Source organism: Lolium perenne, chromosome 7, assembly GCF_019359855.2.
Source record: "Lolium perenne isolate Kyuss_39 chromosome 7, Kyuss_2.0, whole genome shotgun sequence".
Taxonomy (NCBI): domain Eukaryota; kingdom Viridiplantae; phylum Streptophyta; class Magnoliopsida; order Poales; family Poaceae; genus Lolium; species Lolium perenne.
The window spans coordinates 131,278,916-131,301,727 of NC_067250.2; the positions used below are offsets into that span (position 1 = coordinate 131,278,916).

General features: G+C 44.6%; 1 long non-coding RNA gene across 1 annotated transcript; it reads right to left on the bottom strand.

Annotated features, from left to right (window-relative positions):
* Positions 1-6,261: 6,261 nt before the first annotated feature.
* On the bottom strand, positions 6,262-7,566 carry LOC139833116 (uncharacterized). Its single transcript, XR_011748208.1, has 3 exons — positions 7,499-7,566; positions 6,539-6,614; positions 6,262-6,372 (listed from the first exon to the last, which is right to left on the bottom strand). It is a non-coding gene; the product is annotated as an uncharacterized lncRNA (long non-coding RNA).
* Positions 7,567-22,812: the final 15,246 nt, after the last annotated feature.

Genomic DNA, 22,812 nt, shown 5'->3' on the forward strand with positions numbered 1-22,812 from the left:
AGTTGTACAAACGAAGTATTTCGGGCGTCTTACAACGGTGCGTTACACCCGAAGAAGGAAGGATAATCTTAAAGGACGTGCACGAGGGAATATGTGGTCACCACGCAAGCAGTCGAGCTATTGCGGCCAAGGTTTTTCGGGCTGGATTTTACTGGCTGACAGCAATCGAGGATGCAAAAGAGATAGTACGAACCTGTGATGCGTGCCAGAGATTCGCCGCAAAACCCCACTCTCCGGCAGCAGAGTTGATGTCAATACCATTGTCTTGGCCTTTTGCCCAATGGGGACTCGATATGGTGGGAAAATTACACAAGGCTTCGCCAGGAGGATATGAGTACATGTTGGTTGCTGTCGATAAATTCACCAAGTGGATAGAAGCGAAGCCAATAAATTCACCAGATGCAGCGTCAGCAATAAAATTCGTGAAGGGCATCGTTTTTCGGTTTGGTGTACCTCACAGCATTGTCATAGACAATGGTAGTAACTTTACGTCCAAGGAGTTCAAGGCATACTACGCAGAAGTAGGCATTAAATTGCACTTCGCGTCAGTTGGGCACCCGCAAACCAACGGCCAAGTCGAGAAAGCCAATGGAATTATCTGCAGCGGTATCAAAAACGCCTACTAGGACCGCTTGAAAAGGCTCGACACACCTGGCCAGAAGAACTGCCAAGTGTTTTGTGGAGTATCCGAACAACACCAAACACGGCGACACAAGAAACTCCGTTCTTCCTCGTCCATGGAGCTGAGGCAGTACTACCAATTGAAATAGAGCATGACTCCCCAAGAGTGACAGAGTATGACGAGGAAACTTCAAGAAAAGCTTTGGAGGACGATGTAGATGCACTCGATGAAGCTCGAGATGAACTACTATCACGAGTCACCAAGTACCAGCAGGACCTGAAAAACTACCACAGTCGACGATTGCGGCCAAGATCTTTTCAGGTCGGCGATTTGGTCCTACGGCTCAATCAGCAAAGTACTGAAAATCTCGAGTCACCATGGCTGGGCCCTTACGTCGTCACGGAAGTAATTGAAGGAGGAGCATACAGGATCAAGGACAAGAAGACAGGGGTTCCCAAGAAAAACCCCTGGAACGTGGCGCAGCTCAGGCGTTTCTACGCGTAGAGCAAAAATATAGTCCTCCTTTGTAAAAATACAATGTACTGAAACGCCCGCGAGTTTTCAGACGCACTCTTTTCCTTTTCAGGGAACCGAGTGGGGCTGGAAAGGTTTTTAATGAGGCGGGCTCGCGGTGCTGCAATATAATAAAAGAGAGTGATGAGATACATCTTTTTTCGACAGGCTCGGGGGCTCATAACCCACGACAGCAAAATATATATATTCTCGCAAAAAAATAAATTCTTCGAGATAACAAAATAGTATAAGCTCCAGCCAAAGGCTCGGGGGCTTCGCAATATAGATTACACTTTACAATATAGACAACTTCATCAATACAAAGAATTCAACAAAAAAATATAGACAAAACTTTTCGCAATATAGTACAACTCAGTCAAGGCCTAATATACTATCTATGGATAAACCTTTGGTTGTCTTATGCTCAGCATAGGTTCCCTTGACGAAGAATTCAGAATCCATCCAAAGAAGTTCATCCATCATCGCCTCGGCCACAGGAGTCACCATATCATTGATTTCGTCAATGTGATTTTTTCGTCGCGATTTTTTGGCCAAGCAGTCAGCGACAATCTTCGTCAGGTCCAATTTGGGATGGCAAATATGTATCATGATCATGGAGAATCTTGCTCCAGCAGTCAATTGAGCTCGCACAAAGTTATGAATACGAGGGGCATCTCGGAATTTCTCCATCAATCCAAGAAGAGTTTCGGGAGCTTCATCTCAAGGGAACAGAGTCTTGTAAACAAGGGTCAAGGTTCTCGTGCAGAAGTTAAGAAATTCGCGAACCTGACAGGCGCGATCTTGGAACCTGACAATTTGTTGGGTTCGTTCAGGAGTGGCCCAGAACAAGCAGCCATGGTTAAGAGAAAGATTAACGAGGAAGGTTCGTTCTGACATTCACCCTTTCATCTTCAGCAGCAGTGTCGAGAACAGAACCTATTGAGCGACAGAGCAAAAAATTCAAAAAAAGGGGGGTACAGCAAAAAGCAGAGACAGTGTTAGGTTGAAAAACATACCTAACATATCCACACTAGCTTCAGTCATTAGCTCGAGCATATTATTTTCTCGAGCAGTTGCTTTTTCAGCTTCCGAAATAGCAGCGTCTTTGGCAGCTATGGCTTCTTTAGCTTGTTGAAGGGCAATCTTCTCTCTTTCGGATGCTTTACGGGACTGCTCCATCATCGCAAGAGTTTGCTTTTTCATGGATTGAAGTTGTTGGCGAAGTTCTTGCAAATCTTGCGACAAGTGTTTACTCGAAGAACCTTCGATAAGGTTATCGTCAACAAGTGTTCTCTTCGAGAGGGAAGAAGCAGGAGAAGTATCGGCATGATGAGGATTTGCGGAGTAGTTATCAAATATCAACTGGAAAAGAAAATTTCAATATCAATGATCACGCAAGATAGAATTCCATTGATCTTCGGGACATTTACACAGATATTACAGAGGGAGTTTTTCAAAAGAATTACTATGACGGTTGTCGCCAAAGTTACTACGACGACAACATCAAAAGAAGCAGTAGAAATAAAAACAGAAAAAGATAAGGGCATTCTACTAGACCTCTGGCTTCGACGAGCTAGGAGAAGGAGTGGGCTTGAATCCAAGATAAGCAAGGATCTTCTTTGTGTTGGGCTTCGCAGCCTTGATCAGCGATCGCCACTTCGTAGCCTCCATCTCCTGCGTGTCGCCAACCTTGGTCCAGTCGATGCTTTGTTGACTGTCAGCAACCAGGGCGACAGTGCTTTCAACGGCAACCTTCATGTTTTCTTGGCGCAGTTTCAGTCCAAGATCTTCTGGCGGATTAAAGTCCTTGGCAAGAGCAAGGAAAGTCGCGGGTTCCTTTTTCTTCGGGAAGAAGTAAGGGTAGAGCCGCGACAATCCTTCCTGGGCCTGCTCAATGCCGTCACGGGCTTCTGTTCCGTGAAACTCGAGGAAAGAAAGTGCGTCGAGGAGGGGATCATCGTCAGGATCTTCAAGTTCAAATTCTTGGTTTGTTTTCCCTGTCGCGGAAAAAATATGTTGGTCAACAAATAAGTAAATAAAAGCAAGTCCAAGGAATGCAAAATAGATCGAGTACTTACTGACAAAGCGACGGTTTTGTGAATCCAAGCGCTTGAGAATCGCCTCTTCACGAGCAGCTTGTGCGGTTTTATGCTCGCTCAAGGCAGTCTCGGCGTCATGAAGCCTCTTCTGAAGCTCTTCGACACCAGCAGCTTCTGCTTTGGCCTTGTCAGCCTCTGCCTTAGCTTTACTAGCATCAGATTCGGCCTTCTTACGAGCCTCCTCACTTTGCTCTAGTTTCTGAGCAAGAGTGTCAGCGCGTTTGTTGGCCTCCGCAAGTTTTTCTGCCAAAATAGCCAAAAGTAAGTAAAAATTACGACAAGAAAGGAGCAAGAAGTCATGGGCAAAGAGAAGCAGGAAGTCAGTACCTTCAGCTTTGCTAGCATACTCGCGGTACCCAACGAATTGGGCACCGAAGCGGATGAACTCCTTAATTAAAGGCTGTTAAAGAAAGACAAAGAAAGAAAGTGTCGGTAGGAGACAAAAATGCGATATCACAAAATAAAAAGAAGCAAACAGTGAAAATATCGACAGCATCAGGAAGCATTCAAGGACTTACATCATCCAGAAGAGGAGTCGAGGAGCTACCCAATTGCAGGGCAGGCTCTGTGATTCTTTCAACCCTCGCCCTTTTTGGTGAAGGGACAAGGGGGCTCGCAGGAGGAGCAGGTTCGTCGGTGTTTTGTTGAGGAGGCGAAGATTCTTCTCCTTCAACTTGCACTTCAGAAACAACTAGAGTATGCGACGTACTCGTTCGAGCAGTCGCATCAAAAGCTGGCATTTCTTCCTCGTCGCCACTACGATTAAATGGCGGCAGTATAAGAAGCAAGATAGACAGAAATCTTTGTGGGGACCCCAGACTAGCTGTCCGAATTCCCTGTTATGTATGCAGTTCACGATCCCATGATCAGTGCGCCGTGAACACATACCCGAACTGATATCAAATTACACCATCCATTACAAAACGGAATAAGAAAATTACAACATGGTCACATGACCAATACTTACATAATAGCCTCGAAGGGCCTAACTAAACATCAGAGTAGCATCATCACTTCAGCAAATAAGTAGCACCCAAGTCATCTGCCATAACCCTACAGGCAACTGACTGGGAAGACGTTCCTAGCTCGCATAGACGTCGCCAACTCCTTCTTCATCCGTCGTGTTCCTCCAAGTCTGGCCAAGTAAATAGCCAGGGACAAAGCCATGAGTACATTTGGAATTGTACTCGCAAACCATCAAGAAAGGTACGTTGCAAGAGTGCAGGATGACAAGTGCTAATCTAAGAAGGCAAGAAGGAAGAGCTATTTTCTCTAGTGGGAATAGCATGAGGAAGAGAATCAGTTTCTCTTGTGGATATAGCATGTGAAAGAGATATAGTTTCTCTTGTGGGCATAGCAAGCACAAGAGCGTCAGTTTCTCTAGTGGATATAGCATGCCGGCATCTCAAGTGATGCGGACACTATGGTGTTTTCAAACACATCCACTAAACATCTAGGAGGAAAGGTAGCATACCACCATCTCAATTGATGGGAACGCTAGGAAGTTCTATGAAATATCTACATCTTTATTGAAGAAGAGTTAGCATAAGGCCATCTCAGTTGATGGGGATGCTAGAGAATTCCTATGACATATCTATATCTTTATTGAAGAGGATACTTCAAAAGATATCTATGACATCTCTATATCTTTGTTAAGGAAGAGTTCCTCTTCAAGAAACATTAGGAAAGAGTTCCCCACTTGGTCTCAATTTTCCCACGACCATCTCCATATGGTCAACACACGCCCATTTTCCGTACCTTTCCGGTACATATAAACACAACACTTCCTTTGCAAAGCATTTGTCAAAACAAAACGCAAGCCCCGGTAAAGGTAGACCTTTGCAACCCGTCCATGACCGCGGACACGGCTATTCGAATAGATTTGACTCTGCAGAGTTAGCACACTTTCCCCACAACTATCCGGATACCTATCGTGTGGGCATCATCCCCGCATAACAACATATGCCACGACGGATACCCGGACATAACCTTTCGCCCATCTCCACTTGCACGAGTCCTTCCCTGCGGGCTTACCCCTTCCCGGCACCCCGGCAGCATACCTCCTTTTGAGCGTATCTCCGGCGCCATGACAGAAGACCCTCAGTAATCGTCCGGCTATCAGTTAAGACAGTGTATTGCCTCCTCCAGAGCGCAACCCGGCGTCGGAGGTCATCGTGATCCTCCCTAGAAAGTTGTGAAGGGTGCTCATGCCAGCTTCAACAAACTACGGGATAAGCCCCGTCCCACACCAGGGTAGAGTGGTTGCGCGATAAAAGTTGGGCTGGTGTACACTTATACGCAGTGCTCCTTTTTAAAACCATTTTTCCCACAACACCTTGGTTGTTCAACAAACAGCCATACACCACTTTCCCAAACATCCTTATTAAGATCCTTTGCTTTCTTAAACCATACACTTGGGTTAACTCACCCAAGGTTTTCATAAACATTTACAACAAGGTAAGCCTTGAGGGGTTCCCAACCTATAGTTTCATGAGTTGAACTAGTATTGCACTATGGCCGAGATGAGAGTCATCTTGCCATAGAAGGTAATGGGTGGATCATACTCGCTTAAGATAAGCATGTATGATGACAACACAAGAGGATTATACTTTCAGATTTGAGGTGCTAAAAGTACAACTTAGATAGTGGAGTATCACTATCCAACATACTCTCCAATGGGTACACGGTATACTCCTCTCAAGTTGAGAATACACCAAGATCATGACATTGATACCTCTATACTAGAAAAATGGTGTGTGTGTGTGGTGTAAGTCATTATCTGGAGATGGAACATGCTCAAGTCGAGCATACAAGATAATCAAGAGGAATAGCACGGCCATGATACCATGCATCCCATAACACAAGGACAATAGTGGAGTATCACCACTAGGGAGTACCCCATTTGCAATTACACATAGATGACATAAATAGAGAGAATAACACACATAGAATTAAGGTGCTTTGGACATCAACAAATGACACCCAACTAGACACCAAATCAGAGATCAAAAGATGGCTTGCCTTGGCTTATTTGTCCCTGCACTTCTTCAACTCCATCAATATAAGAATTCCAACAACATATATAAATAAAATCCTCGTCCGATTCCACTTCTTCTTCTTCTCCGGAATTGTTCGTATCTATCGCCGAAAAATATAAAAGGAACACAATCAATCACATTGCATCAACAAGACAACATTCAACAATCAACAACTAATCATGCAGCCAAGGTATAACATACTAAGGACTTATAGATACCACAAAACAAATTTAAGAGTTTTAATTTAGAAAATCCCATTTATTTACCTAGTAGAGGCATGAGTGCATCACAACATAGCAATTGCCTCTCTCGGTTATCACCATGGTATAAACCAATTATCCCCTGGTGGATAACATCATGAAGAGGACAAGAGCATTAGTTTGACATTACAAACATCCACAACATAATTTCAAACATTTTTGGAAAAGTAGAAATCAGTTTTCCTAATTAAATTTGCTCACTTAACACTATACAATAATAGGAAGCAAGCAATATACCACACCATTTGAAAACTCAAGCTAAACAAAAGAGCTAATGTTAAGTTGCAGGGGTTTTGTTTTGCAATCATAAAACAAAGGTTGCCCATCTCTACTAAAAAGAGTTGGTCAAGAGTTTTTAAATAAACCGAAAAGTTTTGCTTCAACAATGCATGTCACACATACACATTACTAACAGCAACAAATATGCATTAACAGAGACTAATAATATTTTTCCTAGATGGCCAGTACTAATACAAGACTAACCCAATTGGAATCACCCAAAAATATTAAACCTATAATTTTAGGAATTTCTTTGAATCTGACTGTATAGAAAACAAGATCTGTAAGCCATAAATCGTAGAAAAATCCTAAAAATATGAGGCCCCTTGCATTTCAAAGATATTTAAACATAGATTCACACATAATTGGATTTGGGTTCAAATTGTTTCTCAAACTCTCACAAATGGATTTACAAGTTTACTGCATGTCTGTACCATTTTCTTTCTCTCTGGATTTACACAACAGATAAATGTTTGAAACTTGTTTGAGATGATTAAGAAAACATTCAGAAGTCCTACAAAATTGGAATCACTCAATTAGGTTCAAAAATGGATTTTTGGTGATTTAAAAGCTAACAGCCATGTCTGCAGAACACACAGAACAAGTTTAATTCACCAAAAATCAAACACAAATCACAAAAATATGAGGTCTTCTGCATCTGAAAGGTATTGAATAGGTGGTTCTTACCCAGTTGGTTTCATTCAGAAATTCGTTTCCAAGATCCTGGTTTAATTTGACAAAGTCAGATCTGACCAGATATTGATCTGTGAACCATTTCAATTTCAGGAGGTCATTTGAATGAAACCAACGCCAAAATGAAGGTACTGAAGAGGGCTTTCACCCACAGTTGAGTTTGCTCAAAAAGGTTTTGTAAAACGGGATAAATCTAACAAACAGTGATTCTGCATGTTTACAGAACTTTATTTACCATGCGAAATCCGTAACGAATTTGAGGATGAAACCAACGCCAAGTTGTATATCTTTTCAATACCTATCTGTGGAACTTTGAATCACTCGATTTGGATCTGCACACAAGATTTGACGGATTTTACAAGTTCGTACCAGAATCTGAAACAGCAAGATACAGAAATTACTGCAAGGTTTTGGACGAACTTTGCTCAAGAACTTCAGATCTGAGGATAGCTCAATCTTCTCCATGCTTGGACCAACATCCACCTGCATCAAGATCCAATCTAGTGAGAGGAGAAAGAAGAAAGAGAGCTGGATTCATCAAAGATTAGGGGAGAAGAGAGTGAGAGCGATGCTCTCATGGTGAGGGGAAGCTTGAGGGAGGAGGGGAGCTTCATCTTGGTGGATTTCTATGGCCATGGCCGGCCATGTGAGCAAGGGAGAGCAGCAGCTCGTGGTGGAGAGGTGGAGGGGAGTGTGAGGGAGTGGAGAGAAGAAAAATGAGAGCCAAAGGTGGAGGTGTGGCTGGCTAGGGGGTTTTTATAGAGGGAGAGGGGTGGCTGCCTCCTTTTTTGATTGGCCAAGGAAGGTGGCTGCCCATTTAATTGTTGGGGTAGTTGGGAGGCCTGGCTTGTATAAGAAGAAAAAGAGGAGGTAGTTCTGGCCAAAATTTGAATGCATACAAAAATTGGCCGGCTCCATCCTTGCCAAAAAAATGAACAATGAGGGAGAGAGAGATGGAGAAGCATGATGCTTGTGTGCCATGCATGGCATGGCCGACCAAGATTGAGGATTGGGATGGTTAGCTAAAAATGATTTGATGGTGTCTTTAAATTAGGAAGAGAAATGAGAATAAACATTGGTGCCAAGTTTGAAGAATAAATCCACATGATCAATATGTCAATCTGACCAAGAGATGATGGAGGTGATGGTGGGTTGCAGAGCAAGACTAAGAGAGATGGTGAGGGGAATAACCATATACTCACAAGGATGAATATGGTGACATGAATCTCCAATTCATGAGGTCAAGGTGATGATGGAAAGAAATGGAGGAGTGAGGTATGTATGATGAAACATAAGTTGCTCTTCAAATAAGAGGTCAATTGGGAGTGGGTTGAAATACTCCCTGAGTCAAGGGTTTAGTTGAAAGGAGAAGGGAGTCCATAGAAAGTATCAAGAGATCATCTACTTGATCAAGAATTGGTGGATGAAGGAACATTATGGGGTAGATCACAAGATGTGCAAGAGTTATCATTTAAAATAGAACTTATTTGAAAAGTATTTGAAACACCTCAATTGTCTAGGGACAATTGGGAATGAACTCAAGTGGAATGGAATTTGGAAATGTGGAGAGAACTAGTTGGAACATAGGAGTTCAAAATATTCTACTTACTTTCTCAAGTAAAGTAGAGTTTTTGTCAAATGTAAAAATAAGCAAGAGGGAAAACAAGAAATGGTATAGGTACCATAAACAAGCCTTTTGTTAAAAAGAAAACGAAATAGAAAGTAATGTTTCAGAAATCAGTACTTGGTAGAAATGGGATGAAAAACAAAACCCATTTCAGTTCCTTGTTTTCTTTGAAGAAATATCTTGAAAAGTTTTAGTAAAACTAGAAGTAGTTTTGTGATCAAAACTAGAGAAGGAAAATCAATAGGATTTTTGAGAGAGAAAACTAATTTAGGGAGAAGTGTTCTCAAGGGCAGATGATGGCTGCAAAATGTACCCACCATTCCCACTCTTGGTTTTGTGAAGATTAAACTTGAATAAAAACAAGAGGTAAAATTGAAGGAAGGGATCTAGTGTCGAATCATTGAATAGGATACAAGATCAAGTTGAATATATGAGCTGCAAGGATTGACTGAGACATGCAAGACGTGGAGGTTGAAGAGGGTGTTGCATACATGAGATCCATGCACTGAGGTCAACAATAACAATTGTGGGTGCTTAGAGATCAATTGCCAAAGTCTGGACATTTCAAGCCTGTCAACACAAATGGTCGACATGGCCTCAAAACAAACAAGGATGAGTGGGTATAGGAGAGGGATGTAGCTAGGGGTAGATGATCCCAAGTTTTAAATTTAGGATGATTGAGCTAGGTTGTACCACAAGGAGAAAAATCAAGAAGGCACACTCAGGTTGCCATCAGGGGAAGAGTTTGGTGTAGTAAAAAGGAAAACAACTTTTCCTAGGACACACATGTGTTTTATTAGGTGAGTTGTTTGTTTTACCACTAGAGGTGTTGTTCTAAGAGGTGGCTCAAGACAAAACTCAACAAGAAATCAAGACAATACATCTACCAACAGATCAAGGCAATTCATCATAACAAACAGATCAAGGCAATTCATCTTAATTAGTCTATAGAAAAAGTTTTTGTTCCCCCTAATTTTTGCAATAAGGACAAATAAACAAGTTTTTCGAAAGCGGGGCGTTACAATCTTCAAGTAGCAAAACAGTAAAAATCAAAAGGTGACTTACGAACTGACGAGGGCTTCAAGGTATGGATCGAAAGCTGCCTTCCGACGTGAAGGAGCAGCTTCTTCGGCTTTGGAGGTGCCGGAATCTTCGACATCAGCCCTTTTCCTTTTGTTCTTTGGGGAAACAGCAGGAGGAGGAGACTGTGCAGATGTGGTAGCCTCAGAGGCAGCTTCCTTTTCAGAGGATCCCGCAGATTTTCGAGAACCTGCGGGTTCATTCTCAAAAGAAGGAGCTTCTTGGTTGTCATCAGTGACAACGGCTCGTTCTTCAACTTCTCCACCTTCAGGAAGGGGAGGAAGCGAGACAAGATCTGGATGGTTCTATACAAAAATAAGGGGAGGCGTCAACAAAAGAGTTATGTAAAGGACGGCAAACAAAAATGAGCCAGTCGATAAAGGTTACCTTGGGAAGCGCATTGGTGGCGCTATATGGTTTTACGCGACAAGAAGAAGGGACAGGATCTTTCGAGGTTAGGGAGGAGAATTTCCGGACAAGTTTTTCTAAGTCCTTGACCGACAAATCCACCGACAACCGATCCACATCATTGTCGCCAGCATACCTCCAGAGGGGATTTTTGCGAGCCTGTAGAGGCTGCACTCTGATTCTAAGGAAATATGCCGTGATCTGGATACCCGACAGCTCTTTGCCGCGGGTGTTTTGCAGTTCATGGATGCGGGTCATCAGCGCCTCCGTCACCATTTTTTCTTCTTCGGTAGCCTCTGCATCCCAAGAGCGGTGACGATAGATTTTCTCGGCACCGTCAAAAGGAGGGATGTTGTCTTCAGCACATCCATGGTTCTCCTCATGCATGTACAGCCACTTCTTGCGCCATCCTTGAACTGAGTCAGGGAATTTGACATCGAAGTAATCGACATTAGGGCGAACGCAGATAACAACGCCGCCTATATTATAGGCGACATTGGGAGAGCCATTGCGGCGACAAAAGAAAATGCGCTTCCACAGCGCCCAGTTAGGCTGGACGCCGAGGAAGGACTCGCAGAGGGTGATGAAGATGGAAATGTGGAGGATAGAATTGGGTGTGAGGTGATGAAGTTGCAGTCCATAGACAAAAAGCAACCCCCGAAGAAAAGGGTGAATGGGGCAGAAAGGCCGGGGATGAGATGATCGACAAAACCCCAAACACCCCAAATTTCAATAAAAAGAAAGTTAGAGAATTCCAGAAAGCAAAATTTCAAACCAACAAAAACTTTTCTTTTGCATATAGTACCATGCATAGGACTTGTGCATTTGAGTGATATACCATGATGATTGTTACTACTTGTATTTGATATGCTCTAAAACCCTAGAGTGATCATAGGAAGATCACAAACCAAATAAATCAAAGAGGAAGAAATTCCCTAAAATGCAAAACCCTAAAAACCCTCACATATGCCCTATGGCATTTTTATAAATCTTGACCCTAGCCCTATTTGGTCTTCACCATTAGTTGGATAATGTTTTTAAACACTTATTACAACTTTTGGAATCAAGGTTTCACTTTTCAAATGAAATTCAAACACAATTCCCACTCACATGAGATAATGGCCAAATCTGCCAAATATAGTCTGATCACTACTTTGAGCCCCTGCAAATCAATTTTCCCAAACCAATTCTTGCTAACTCTTTGCACCATTTCAAAGTCAACATCAAGGTGAACAACTTTGATGAAGATCACCCTGCCAAATTCATCCTTGATCAATAGCTATGCTCATCCAAAGTTGCAACATTTTAACAAGTGCAACAATCTCCACTTAGCCATTTTTGCCAATCTTTGAATTCAAATTTTTCCACCACCACCTCCAATCACCTCTGGTCATTTACAACTTATCTCAACACTCACATTTCAAAAACTTTCACCTTTTGAATTATTTCCAATTTGGATAATTTTGTAATTTCCAAAATTGAACACTATTTAGACACTATTTGCTATAGTGGTCTACACCTCTAACCATCAAGAACACATAGTAGAGCTAAGGAGGAGGGGGTAGCTCACATGTGCATGGCATGCCAGCCATGGCACCACCATGCCGCCCCACCTCCTCTCTCCTTCATCGCCACCCCTGCCCACCTTGCCAAACAACGCCACCGCATCCTACCAAGCATGCTAGGGCAAGCCACGGTCGAGGAGAAGCTCGACACTGGCCGGAACGCACGCGCCCGGCACGGCGACGCCATGCCGTGGACGTCGCACAAGTGCGCGCCCTGGACACGCGCCGCGCCACCACCTCGAGCCCTCCCTGGACCCCCTGTGAACGCGTTGAGCACTGCAGTGACACCGCGACGCCGCCAGACACGCGCCCAGCCCAGACCCGTGACCGCCGGCGCCGGAGACGACGACCACATCCCGTGAACGCCGCGGCCGTCTTGGAAGCAATGCGACCCAACCAGGCCCTCCCCGACCAAGCTGTCGCCACCATTCGCCTCGCCTGGACACGTAGAGCATCGCCATGACCACGCCTAGCTCGACCAGCCGCCGGAGAAGCTGCGCCATGGTCGACCTTGCCACTGCCCCGCACCCCTTGCTCAATCCTATAAATAGAGCGTTCCCTGGAAGCAACTGAGCACACCACCTCACTCCCCACCTCTCACCGCTTCTCCACCACCACTCCACTCACTCGATCGTTGCCGGAGCTGCTCCAATTTGAAGATCGACGCCGCCCGTACCCGGAGGTCGCCGCCGTCGATTGGAGCTGTTCCAGGAGGAGCCGCCGGTACCAGGAGCTCCGCCGTCGTCCACAACTTCCCCACGCACACTGCCATCCCTCGCTGGAGCACGGGTTAGCCCTCCGACCCCCTAGGTCCGCCGCCAGAGCGTCGGGTTCTCGTCGGAGAAGACGATGAACCTCGACCGTCGGATTCACTTCTAATCCAACGCCTCACTTTAAAACGTACCGATTCGGGTTAGATGAGCCGCTGACAGGCGGACCCCACCCTGTCAGGCAGCCCGCGCGGCACTGGACCGTGGTGGGCTGGCTCGGGCCGTTTTCAAACCATTTGGCCCAATTAGCTTTTCCCGCCGGCCTGTTAAATTCAAAACCAGTTTAACTATTTCAAATAAATTCCAGTACTGCCCAAACTTTGAAATTCAACCATTTCAAATTGGCTAAACCAAATTTAGTGAAGTTTATATTGTTAGAAAGCCACTGAAATTCTCTACAACATGCCACTGGCCTCATGGTCAATTTCTTTGTAGAATTAATGTGATAAAAATAACAAGGCAGGGACTTTTCCCTATTCAAATAATTCTTAAAAATCAACCAAAATAGAGATTAAGTTAGTTCCAACTCTAATAGCTCACATTTGACTTACACTAATTGTTTATGCAATAAAATGGTGTGGTCACTTTGCATGATCATGCCATGGTTTAATGAATGGATATTATGGCTAGTTTAACTAGTTGATACTATCCAAAACTATTAAGATAAATGGTGTGAAGTCTTACACTTCATTTAAACTTGTCTCACATGGATTCATGGGATGTTTGGACCCCTGGTTCCAGACTCTCTTATATGGATTACTTGAGATTTAAATTAAAGGTAGTGTTGTTTAAATGGTATGAGGTGATCCACCTCATTTAAATCATTTTCCCAAATGATGATGATGAAAATTTGACTTAGGTCAATATGAGTTCATCCATGATTGTTGGAGAAATTAAATCTTAAGAAGATTTCAATGAGAGGAAGTTATTTCTCAAGAACCCTATGGAAACCATCATTTACATATGGAATACAAATTCTATTTAAGTCCCACAACCCATGCACCCTAGTTTATTTATTTGATGTGCATAGAGTAGCATGTGTGTTTATTTGTGATGTGTGGAATAGCCATTGAATTAGTGAGTAATTATACTCGTATTCAAATTTAGACGGTAGCACCGGAGAGTACGCCGAAGAAGAAGGTTGCTACCAGGAGGAGGAGGAACAGTTTGAGAACTACCAAGGCAAGCTAAATTACTATGCAAGCTATTATTCTTGCAAGGTGCAAAGCCCCCTTGGGGCAAGGCACCATGATTCTTATCTTTTCTTATATGAACCCATCCCAAGTTTTTGCTTTACAAGTTTTTACTTGTTTTCGAAATGAGTTACTTTTATAGTTAACTTTGGTCAAAGTACAAGTTGATTACTAGAGTAGTGAGTTAGTCTTCCCCCAAGCAAAGCAAGTTAGCACCCCTCATGAATTAGAGCTAGTGCTAATGAATTAAAACTTGACTACTCTAGATGGGAACCATGTGACTTTGAAAGGATTTTTAAAAACCTTGGAATGAAGATGCATTCCATTGAATGATTTTTGAAGGTGAATATGACCAAGAGAAGATGGTGATTTTTTTTTGATAAAACATGATGTTGGTTTGAATGCGATACCTTTCCAATTATCAAGTACCCCCACAATACCTGATTATGGGTAGGGCTTAACTGGAAGTTTACGCGTTTTAGTATGGGTTCCCTCTAAACAAGCGTCATCGGGGTTATGCCGAAAGCTGCCTCTACCACAAAAGAAACGATACGATATGATGCGAAATGAGGTGAATGTCCGGCCCAAGCCTCGTGCGGTTCCCAGTGCCGACTCTGTCTTCACTGGGAGGCCAAGCTCATGGGGAGAGGTGCTCATACTAGGATTCGTAAGTGAAAGGTTATGGTTGATGATCCGCGTACTGTGTTACGATGATTCGGGGAAATCCCGACGGATGAAATCAAATGTTGTGGCACAAGTGTGCAACCTCTGCAGAGTGTAAACCTATTCGAATAGCCGCGTCCACGGTTACGGACGGTTGGAAAGGCCATACAGTTTCCGATATCATATCTTTGAAAATGATGTTGAAAAGGATGATGGTGAAATGACTTGTGGTGGATTGAACTGAAATCACCACTTGAATGGTGGGAATGACACTAATGTTCCCACTTGAGTTAGTTAGCACTTGAGTAAGCTTTTTCTCAAAACTTTGTGAAATAAAACTAGCTTTATGCAAAGAAACTAGAGCTTAGCAAACCCTACTAGAATGTCTAGCACTTACATTAGTATTAGTTTGCGAGTACTCAACGTACTCACGGCCTTGTCCCTGGCTATTCAAATGGCCAGAGTATGAAGACAACCAAGGAGATGACCAGCAGGACGCCTACGACAACTAAGCGCCTTCCGACGTCAAGCGTTGGCCTGTGGACTAGAGAGTCCTTGTATCTTACGCTTCCGCTATGTTGAACTATGAATTTGTGTTTGTTCGTTGATCAATAGATCAACTATTCGTGTAATATGGATCATGTGATTCCAATTTGTAAGACTTATGGTTTGTAATGAATGATGACTGTGATACTTAACTATTATGCCTCGCAACAACAATATTCCTGGGATTGCGATGTATGACATAATAGGCATTCGGACTTAAAAATCCGGGTGTTGACAAGTTGGTATCAGAGCCATTGTTTGACCTTAGAAGACCTTAGTTAGAATGGGCGTTCTGAAAAACTTAACTTGGAAATCAAAATGGAAGAACTTATTTGTGAAAATTTACTACCCTCTTGTCTTTGAGACTTTGCCAAAATTTGAGGAATCATGTTCCATCTTATTTGAATCAACTTAAAACTTTGCCACACTTTGCACTCTCTAACTTACTCATCCAATTCTCTTTCAGATGGAGCCGAATGAACCCATCAACACCAAGTTTTATCAGCTTGGGAACGGAGGAAGCTTGATCTTTGAGCACGACCTCAACGCCGTCTCTGACTTCCTTGGGCGCCCACACCCCGAGTTTCACGGGGTTCAGCTGGACGACACGCCCGGAGGAGAGTTGCAGTGGGTGATCACTGCCGACTTGAGGGGCAAGATGGAGCCTCCCACCTCGGAGAGGATCCTCTTCTCCTTCCGCGAGAGCAACTGGCTCGACGGACTCGCACGTGGCCTACAGGAGGCACTTGCACGCCTCTGTGGACAGAACTTGGTGCGCATCCTCGCCTCTCGCTACGCCCACCTTGTGAGGCGTGATGCTGCGGGAGTGCCCATGGAGCTGCAGCCGCACCCGGAGTTGAGGCACCATGCTGAGCACCTGGACTTCATGCTCTACCAGACTCAGAGGGACCTCGACGCCACTCGCGCTTACGCGAACCAGACCCATGCTCACATCACCGAGCAGGGTGAGGCGATCAAGCTACTCAACAACGACCGCAAGAGCCTTCGCCAGCAGCGTGCCAAGAAGGACGCTACGATTCGCCGCCTTCGCGCCCGGATCGCGTCACTTGAGGCCACTGTCAAGGCCCAGGAGGATCAGATTCGTCAGCTGGAGGATGACGATGGAGGCATCGACATTCGAGGAGGAGACGCTTTTCTGAGCGATGACGACGACTTTGAGGAGGATGAGAACACCGAGGAGGAGGACTACGAGTTCCTGGAGGCAGGACCCGATGACTACGTCCCGATTGATATCGATGATGAGGAGTAGTTGCACTAGTTCACTTATAGCAAGTGTGAGTTTTGGCTGGAAGAAGTTGGATTCCTCGGACACATCTTGTCTGCAGGAGGAATTGCCGTAGATCCCGCCAAGATCAAAACTGTTATGGAATGGAAAGCCCCAACCACACAAACCGAGGTCCGCGCTTTTCTTGGATTAGCCGGATATTACCGCAGATTTGTAGAAGGTTTTTCGAGCATCGCTCGACCAATGACCCAACTGCTGAAAAAGGACAGAAAGTTTGAGTGGACCGACAAATGTGAAGAGAGCTTTCAGCAGCTCAAGAGTAGACTGACCACAGCCCCAATCCTGATCATGCCAGATATCGCAAAGCCCTTTGACGTATATTGCGACGCCTCCAAGACTGGACTTGGATGCGTGCTTATGCAAGAAGGCAAGGTTGTATCCTACCTTTCAAGACAACTCAAGCAACATGAACAAAATTACCCCACCCATGACCTCGAGCTTGCAGCCGTGGTCTTAGCCCTGAAAGTTTGGCGTCATTACCTCATGGGTAATCGATGCGAGATCTACTCAGACCACAAAAGCCTCAAATATATTTTCACCCAGAAGGAGTTGAACATGAGACAACGCCGATGGATCGAATTGATCAAGGATTACGACATGGAGATTCACTACCACCCCGGCAAGGCCAATGTGGTAGCGGATGCTTTGAGTCGACTGCCGTGCCAGTTGAACTCCATGCTCGCAACCGAACAGCCCAGTTTGCACCAGGAGTTTGAACAGTTCAGACTTGAACTTGTGAGTGAAGGATTCTTAGCCAGCATAGAACTGCAACCCACCTTGGTTGGTCAGATCAAGGAAGCCCAGAAGGACAACGCTAGCATTGACGGAATCAAGAAACAGATAGCCGAAGGAAAAGCCCCCGGATTCACCGTAGACGAGGCCGGAGTGCTTTGGTACAAAGAACGTCTCTGCGTACCATCGGACTCTGACTTGAAACAAGTCATCTTGCAAGAAGCCCATGACACCCTTTACTCAATCCACCCCGGAGGTACCAAGATGTACCAGGACCTAAAGGAACAATTTTGGTGGCACGGAATGAAGAGAGAGATCGGTAGCTATATCGCTAAGTGTGACATCTGTCAGAGAGTCAAGGCAGAACACCAAAGACCCGCCGGACTGTTGCAACCTCTTCAGATTCCAGAATGGAAATGGGACTCCGTAGGAATGGACTTTATCACCGGACTGCCCAAATCCAGCAAAGGCAATGATTCCATATGGGTAGTGGTCGATAGATTGACCAAAGTCGCCCATTTCATCGCCGTAAAAACCACCTATCAAGGCCCCAAGTTAGCTGAACTCTACATCTCCAGAATAGTCGCTTTGCACGGCACCCCCAAATCGATAGTGTCAGATAGAGGATCCCGATTCACCTCAAGGTTACGGCGAGAAAGTGCATGAAGGACTAGGCACTCGCCTAAATTTTAGCACCGCCTATCACCCTCAGACCGACGGACAGACTGAGAGAGTAAACCAGATACTAGAAGACATGCTTAGAGCATGCGTACTGGAATACGGATCCAAATGGGAAGACTGCCTACCTTACGCAGAATTCTCTTACAACAATAGTTATCAAGCCAGCCTACAGATGGCCCCCTTTGAAGCCTTGTACGGAAGGAAGTGCCGTACCCCCCTGAACTGGTCAGAAGTCGGAGAGAGTCAAGTTTTCGGCCCAGATGTTCTTCGTGAAGCCGAAGAGAAGGTTCACAAGATCCGCGAGTACCTCAAGACTGCGCAATCCAGACAGAAGAGCTACGCCGACAAGAGACGTCGGGAGATGACCTTTGAGATCGGAGATTTCGTCTATCTCAAAGTATCCCCCTTGAAAGGGATGCAAAGGTTTCAGCTGAAAGGAAAGCTTGCACCTCGCTATGTGGGACCTTTCCAAGTCCTCAGCCGCCGAGGTGAAGTATCTTATCAACTGGAGTTGCCTGAAGAAATGTCGGCTGTGCACGACGTTTTTCACATCTCACTTCTCCGGAAATGTCTTGAAGTCCCTGAGAAGACCGAAGTGTTCAAGAACATCGATCACCGATCAGTGGATATCAACAAGGATCTGACTTACCGCGAAGTGCCGATTCGCATCCTGGAAGAAGCTTACCGAACCACCCGCACCCGAAGCATCAAGTTTCTGAAGATCCAATGGAGCAATCATACCGAGGATGAAGCCACCTGGGAACGCGAAGACTTCATGAAGAAGGAATACCCAGATCTCTTTAGTACCTAACTTTCTTTTCGATCTCGGGACGAGATCTTTTGTAAGGGGGAAGGGTTTGTAACACCCCAAATTTCAATAAAAAGAAAGTTAGAGAATTCCAGAAAGCAAAATTTCAAACCAACAAAAACTTTTCTTTTGCATATAGTACCATGCATAGGACTTGTGCATTTGAGTGATATACCATGATGATTGTTACTACTTGTACTTGATATGCTCTAAAACCCTAGAGTGATCATAGAAAGATCACAAACCAAATAAATCAAAGAGGAAGAAATTCCCTAAAATGCAAAACCCTAAAAACCCTCACATATGCCCTATGGCATTTTTATAAATCTTGACCCTAGCCCTATTTGGTCTTCACCATTAGTTGGATAATGTTTTTAAACACTTATTACAACTTTTGGAATCAAGGTTTCACTTTTCAAATGAAATTCAAACACAATTCCCACTCACATGAGATAATGGCCAAATCTGCCAAATATAGTCTGATCACTACTTTGAGCCCCTGCAAATCAATTTTCCCAAACCAATTCTTGCTAACTCTTTGCACCATTTCAAAGTCAACATCAAGGTGAACAACTTTGATGAAGATCACCCTGCCAAATTCATCCTTGATCAATAGCTATGCTCATCCAAAGTTGCAACATTTTAACAAGTGCAACAATCTCCACTTAGCCATTTTTGCCAATCTTTGAATTCAAATTTTTCCACCACCACCTCCAATCACCTCTGGTCATTTACAACTTATCTCAACACTCACATTTCAAAAACTTTCACCTTTTGAATTATTTCCAATTTGGATAATTTTGTAATTTCCAAAATTGAACACTATTTAGACACTATTTGCTATAGTGGTCTACACCTCTAACCATCAAGAACACATAGTAGAGCTAAGGAGGAGGGGGTAGCTCACATGTGCATGGCATGCCGGCCATGGCACCACCATGCCGCCCCACCTCCTCTCTCCTTCATCGCCACCCCTGCCCACCTTGCCAAACAACGCCACCGCATCCTACCAAGCATGCTAGGGCAAGCCACGGTCGAGGAGAAGCTCGACACTGGCCGGAACGCACGCGCCCGGCACGGCGACGCCATGCCGTGGACGTCGCACAAGTGCGCGCCCTGGACACGCGCCGCGCCACCACCTCGAGCCCTCCCTGGACCCCCGTGAACGTGTTGAGCACCGCAGTGACACCGCGACGCCGCCGCACACGCGCCCAGCCTCAGACCCGTGACCGCCGGCGCCGGAGACGACGACCACATCCCGTGGAACGCCGCGGCCGTCTTGGAAGCAATGCGACCCAACCAGGCCCTCCCCGACCAAGCTGTCGCCACCATTCGCCTCGCCTGGACACGTAGAGCATCGCCATGACCACGCCTAGCTCGACCAGCCGCCGGAGAAGCCGCGCCATGGTCGACCTTGCCACTGCCCCGCACCCCTTGCTCAATCCTATAAATAGAGCGTTCCCTGGAAGCAACTGAGCACACCACCTCACTCCCCACCTCTCACCGCTTCTCCACCACCACTCCACTCACTCGATCGTCGCCGGAGCTGCTCCAATTTGAAGATCGACGCCGCCCGTACCCGGAGGTCGCCGCCGTCGATTGGAGCTGTTCCAGGAGGAGCCGCCGGTACCAGGAGCTCCGCCGTCGTCCACAACTTCCCCACGCACACTGCCATCCCTCGCTGGAGCACGGGTTAGCCCTCCGACCCCCTAGGTCCGCCGCCAGAGCGTCGGGTTCTCGTCGGAGAAGACGATGAACCTCGACCGTCGGATTCACTTCTAATCCAACGCCTCACTTTAAAACGTACCGATTCGGGTTAGATGAGCCGCTGACAGGCGGACCCCACCCTGTCAGGCAGCCCGCGCGGCACTGGACCGTGGTGGGCTGGCTCGGGCCGTTTTCAAACCATTTGGCCCAATTAGCTTTTCCCGCCGGCCTGTTAAATTCAAAACCAGTTTAACTATTTCAAATAAATTCCAGTACTGCCCAAACTTTGAAATTCAACCATTTCAAATTGGCTAAACCAAATTTAGTGAAGTTTATATTGTTAGAAAGCCACTGAAATTCTCTACAACATGCCACTGGCCTCATGGTCAATTTCTTTGTAGAATTAATGTGATAAAAATAACAAGGCAGGGACTTTTCCCTATTCAAATAATTCTTAAAAATCAACCAAAATAGAGATTAAGTTAGTTCCAACTCTAATAGCTCACATTTGACTTACACTAATTGTTTATGCAATAAAATGGTGTGGTCACTTTGCATGATCATGCCATGGTTTAATGAATGGATATTATGGCTAGTTTAACTAGTTGATACTATCCAAAACTATTAAGATAAATGGTGTGAAGTCTTACACTTCATTTAAACTTGTCTCACATGGATTCATGGGATGTTTGGACCCCTGGTTCCAGACTCTCTTATATGGATTACTTGAGATTTAAATTAAAGGTAGTGTTGTTTAAATGGTATGAGGTGATCCACCTCATTTAAATCATTTTCCCAAATGATGATGATGAACATTTGACTTAGGTCAATATGAGTTCATCCATGATTGTTGGAGAAATTAAATCTTAAGAAGATTTCAATGAGAGGAAGTTATTTCTCAAGAACCCTATGGAAACCATCATTTACATATGGAATACAAATTCTATTTAAGTCCCACAACCCATGCACCCTAGTTTATTTATTTGATGTGCATAGAGTAGCATGTGTGTTTATTTGTGATGTGTGGAATAGCCATTGAATTAGTGAGTAATTATACTCGTATTCAAATTTAGACGGTAGCACCGGAGAGTACGCCGAAGAAGAAGGTTGCTACCAGAGGAGGAGGAACAGTTTGAGAACTACCAAGGCAAGCTAAATTACTATGCAAGCTATTATTCTTGCAAGGTGCAAAGCCCCCTTGGGGCAAGGCACCATGATTCTTATCTTTTCTTATATGAACCCATCCCAAGTTTTTGCTTTACAAGTTTTTACTTGTTTTCGAAATGAGTTACTTTTATAGTTAACTTTGGTCAAAGTACAAGTTGATTACTAGAGTAGTGAGTTAGTCTTCCCCCAAGCAAAGCAAGTTAGCACCCCTCATGAATTAGAGCTAGTGCTAATGAATTAAAACTTGACTACTCTAGATGGGAACCATGTGACTTTGAAAGGATTTTTAAAAACCTTGGAATGAAGATGCATTCCATTGAATGATTTTTGAAGGTGAATATGACCAAGAGAAGATGGTGATTTTTTTTGATAAAACATGATGTTGGTTTGAATGCGATACCTTTCCAATTATCAAGTACCCCCACAATACCTGATTATGGGTAGGGCTTAACTGGAAGTTTACGCGTTTTAGTATGGGTTCCCTCTAAACAAGCGTCATCGGGGTTATGCCGAAAGCTGCCTCTACCACAAAAGAAACGATACGATATGATGCGAAATGAGGTGAATGTCCGGCCCAAGCCCTGTGCAGTTCCCAGTGCCGATCGTCTGTCTTCACCGGGAGGCCAAGCTCATGGGGAGAGGTGCTCATACTAGGATTCGTAAGTGAAAGGTTATGGTTGATGATCCGCGTACTGTGTTACGATGATTCGGGGAAATCCCGACGGATGAAATCAAATGTTGTGGCACAAGTGTGCAACCTCTGCAGAGTGTAAACCTATTCGAATAGCCGCGTCCACGGTTACGGACGGTTGGAAAGGCCATACAGTTTCCGATATCATATCTTTGAAAATGATGTTGAAAAGGATGATGGTGAAATGACTTGTGGTGGATTGAACTGAAATCACCACTTGAATGGTGGGAATGACACTAATGTTCCCACTTAAGTTAGTTAGCACTTGAGTAAGCTTTTTCTCAAAACTTTGTGAAATAAAACTAGCTTTATGCAAAGAAACTAGAGCTTAGCAAACCCTACTAGAATGTCTAGCACTTACATT